The following is a 4,719-nucleotide window of genomic DNA, read 5'->3' as shown; positions in this document are numbered from 1 at the left end:
AGCTAGGAAGTATCTGAAATCATATTTGAACCCAGGACCTCCCATCTCTAGGCGTGGCTCTAGCCACTGAGCTACCCAGCTGCCCCCTATATTTGCTTTTAGAAAAGTGGGTCACTGAGAAAATATAACAAGATCCATAGCTGTGAAAAACCTTCCTCCCAAACTGAAGATGCACATTCCCCAGCTCTGGGCTCGATGGGGTCTAAATAGTGAAAATGCCCATTGTCTGGGGCCAGGCGGAAGTCGCCTCCTGCTTCACTTTATTATCCATAGACTTTGATTTTTATAGAGTCATTGTAGTGTTGCATCGTATACAGGAGGTATTTCTTTCCCACGGAATATCGCTTATGAATAGGCAGTCCCCAAAACACTTGCAAGGCTCCTCCAGAAACCCAGGCAACCCAAGGGGCCAGAGTTCATTCCCAGACAGCCACGGGCCACTGGCATAAACAGCCTTGCTGCTGGGGACTTCCTTGGTGGAACGTAGCATCTCTGTGAGAATTATGAATGGCTCCTTTCTCCCTGGGTTAGAGCGACCCTATCACACACTTCCTGCACACACAACACTCCGGGGGAGAGTGGGCTCAAAGCCGGTACAAAGGTCATGGGGAGCACGTGTGGAGAACACCCAGGAAATCCCTCTCTCCCTTCACATGTTTCTCATGGATCTCCCCTTAGGTCTGAAGTGGGGCTTTCCATGGGTTCCAAGAATGGCTATCTCATGGGTATGTCATAGCGTAGTAGGCACTTCTGGCTACCACGAAGGGTCTCACACCCTAGACTTGCTGCCATCTGGTACTTTTCATCTGTCTCCATGCATTTCCCCCTTCTAAAGTCCAGCAGCTACAGCTATTGCCTCCAGGTGGCACTGGGATGATCTCTGATGGCCTTCCAGATTTCCCCAAATCACCAGGTGGCCTGGGCACTTCCTTTCAGAATACACATTTGCTTAAGATCAGGAAAGATGAAACAGAAATAGAGCTGCTTAGGGCTTGAAGACACCTGGGGACTCTTCCCCTTTGCCTGGCATTACCTCTAAGATTTGTCACCTTCCAGGCTGGAGATGGGAGAACTCTCGGGAAAACTCCTATTTGGCCTCCTGAGGTCCACTGTTGCAGTCCAGACATGTCGCCTTCTACTGGTCCCATTTCTCCAATAACACGGTCAATGGCTGGGGAGTGGGGGGTGTGGGGGAGGATAAGGAGAAAGAGCGTAAATACTCGCTCACATGAGCTTGGCCCCGGTTCTCTAGTGCACCAAACCACTGCTGAGTTTTTGTTTGTTTGTAGTTTAAACCCTCACTTTCCATCTTAGAATCAATACTGTGTATTGGTTCCAAGGGAGAAGAGTGGTGAGGGCTAGGCAATGGGGGTGAAGTGACTTGCCCAGGGTCACACAGCTAGACAGTGTCTGAGATGAAATTTGAACCCAGGACCTCCAATCTCTGGGCCTACAGCTCTCAATCCACTGAGTCACCTATAGCTGCCCTCAATCCATTATTTTTATCCATAGCCCAAGAGAATTGGGCCTTTCTCTTTTCCTGGAAGACTGTCATCTGACTTTCATGGCCCAGAGTCCAATGGTCCTTTCACATCGACTAATGGCTTGTCCATATATTGGGAAGAGGCTATAGAAGGTTTGTTTTTTTTTTTAATAGTAGTTTACCTTATCGATTGATTGATTGAATGCTGGCTTAATTAACCGGGGAGGGGATGGAAACTCACCCTTGCAAATCTATCCCCTTCTCTTGACTTACCCAGCCACTATCCTCCTTCAGGGCCCCGTTCTCCTCTCTCCTGGACTATGGCAGTCGTCTCCTAACTGCTCCTCAGGGTCCAGGCTTTCCCCTCTCTGGGCCTCCACACAACTGCTAAATTAATATTCCCAGAACCGATTACATCACCCCTGTTCAAAATTTTTTGCTGACTCCTTGTTGCCTCTAAATAATTAACAGAATTAACTAAATAATAAATAACCAAATTTCTCTATTTGGCATTTAAGGCTGTCTGCCTTCTGTCTCACATCCACCCTTATTTCATGTCACATCTCTTTATGAGCTCAAACTGACCCATAGGCTGTTACGTGAACATCTCCATTATCTTCCTTCAAGACTCAGCTTGACTATCCTAAATGCTACTTCCTAGGGGCAGCACCCCCCCCCCCCGCCCCACCTTGGTTTCCTCCCTTCCTCCTGAAATTACCTTGTATTTCTTTACCTATGCACAGGTTGTCCCCCTTCCCTCAATCTCCAGGTAAGCTCCTTGAGGACAAGGATCACATTACTTCTGTTTTTATATCTCCAGAACCTTATATAATATTTCTTATGGAATTGTTCTGGAAACTTTTGAGGAGATGATATTTCAGCTGGAGGAATCTGGGAAGGTTTCCTGTAGGAGGTGGCATGTAAACCTAGCCCTGAAGGGAAAGAAGAATTTCAGTAGGGAGAGATAGGGGTGGAGGGAGGAATGCATTGGGAAGAGAGAGTTACCATCAACAGAAATAAACTAAGGGGAGGGACATTTAACAGATGGGGAAACTGAGTTAAATGACTTGCCCAGGACCACATAGCTAGTAAGTGTCGAGGCAGGATGATTAGAATTCAAGTCTTAGTGACTCCAAGTCCAGTACTCTCTCTACTCCTCTGGATCCACTGTAATATGCTCCTTGAGGTCAGGAACTGTCTGTGTATGGCCACCAAAGAGGTACTTAATGAATGCTTTTGGATTGTTGGGTAGATGGAAGAGTAGGTGAAGTGGTCCAGCTATTATGGAAAACAATTTGGAACTACACCCCAAAAGGGAATGAAATTGTATGGGTTATCAGTAACACCAGTAATGCCATGCGTGCAAAAAGATCTTTAAAATAGACATCCGAAAATCAGACAGACAGACGGACGGATAGATGAGAGACAGAGACAGAGATAGATAGATAGATAGATAGATAGATAGATAGATAGATAGATAGATAGATAGATAGATAGATAGATAGACAGACAGACAGACAGGCTAGATGGATAGATAGATGATAGATAGATGAATAGATGAAAGATAGACAGATTGATAGACAGGATAGAAAGATAGATAGATTGATTGATTGATAGATGGATAGAGAGATAGAGACAGACAGACAGACAGACAGATAGACAGACAGACAGGCAGACAGAGAGAGATATAGATAAATAGATAGATAGATAGATGATAGATAGATAGATAGATAGATAGATAGACAGACAGACAGACAGGACAGATAGAGAGATAGATGGATGGCTAGATGGATAGGTAGATGGTTGGATGGATGGATGGAGAACAGAAAGAGATGGAGGAAGAGAGAGAGAGAGAGAAGAAGAAGAGAGAGGTGCAAGTCCCCAAAACAAACATATGTGTTTGTTTATATACCAAATCTATATAGCAGTATGACAGATAGCATAAAGAATTTCTAGGGTAGAAGAATAGGGAATTCGAAATAAAGTGGATGCACATCAAGTGGAGAATGGCTGGAGAAATCATGGTATAGGAAGATAATGGAATATCGTTGCTCTATAAGAAAAGATGGAAAGATTTCAGAAAATCTGAAAAACGTGGAAAGATTTGTATGCACTAATGCAGACCAAAGTAAGCATAGTCAAGAGCAAAATGTACCTAATGGGAAAATGAAAAAGCATTGGTTAAACACCTGCTGTGTTCTAGGCACTGTGCCAAGAACTTTACAAATATTATCTTGTTTGATCCTTACAACAATCCAATGTAACGTACCCATTTTACAGCTTCGGAAACTGAGCCATACAGAGTTAAGGGACTTTCTGAAGTCTGGTTTGAACTCATCTTCTTGACTCCAGGCCCAGAGTTCCAGCCACTGTATGTGCCACCTAGCGGCTTCAGTTGTGATGGCTCCAATAATGAAAATAAGAACAAAGGCCCTGGATCCCACTATTTGTGATCAAATGCAGTGACCGGCGCTGACTTCAGAAGGCTCTGGGTGGAGCGATCAGTGTGGGAAAGCTCCAGCTTGGCTCTTTTAGAGAGCTAAGTCATTATGCCAGGTAGCTTATTTGTTACAAAGGAGAGCTCTACGAGGGGCTGGGAGAGTCAATAGGAAGTGATACTTTTAATAAGAATGACAATATAATAACTAATATATTTCTAATAATATATTATAACTATATGATAATGCATAACTATATATTATGATAATTATATAACTATACAATAATAAGAATAACTAAATAATAACAACCATAATTGCTGACATTTATATGGCACTAGAAAACTTACAAAGCCTTTTAATTATGTTCTCTTATTTGAATCACACAATAATCCTGAAAAATGCCTAAAAAGAGCATTTTTTGCTATAAAAAAAGTCAATAAGGAGGAGGGCTAAGAAAGGCCCCTGGATTAAGGAAGAGGCTGTTGGTGACCTTAGAACAGTTGCAGAAAAGTTAGGGACCATGAATCTGTGTGTGTGTGTGTGTGTGTGTGTGTGTGTGTGTGTTCCTAGTTAGACTGTGTTATCACTTGAAGGCAAGAATCATAGAATCCAAGATTTAGACCTGTAAAGGACCTGAAACCCAACCTTCCCATTTTACAGGTGAGAAAACAGAGACCCAGACAAATCAAATGATTTCTCCAAGGTCATACAGCCAAGAAACAATCCAACACACTTTCCCTTGCTCCCCGCTGCTGTCATGCCCAGGCTATCCTCCATTCTTCCTCTCTGCCTCTA

Source organism: Gracilinanus agilis, chromosome 3 (genome assembly GCF_016433145.1).
Source record: "Gracilinanus agilis isolate LMUSP501 chromosome 3, AgileGrace, whole genome shotgun sequence".
Classification (NCBI taxonomy): Eukaryota; Metazoa; Chordata; class Mammalia; order Didelphimorphia; family Didelphidae; genus Gracilinanus; species Gracilinanus agilis.
The sequence above is the reverse complement of the archived record's forward strand: the minus strand, read 5'-3'. Positions refer to the sequence as shown.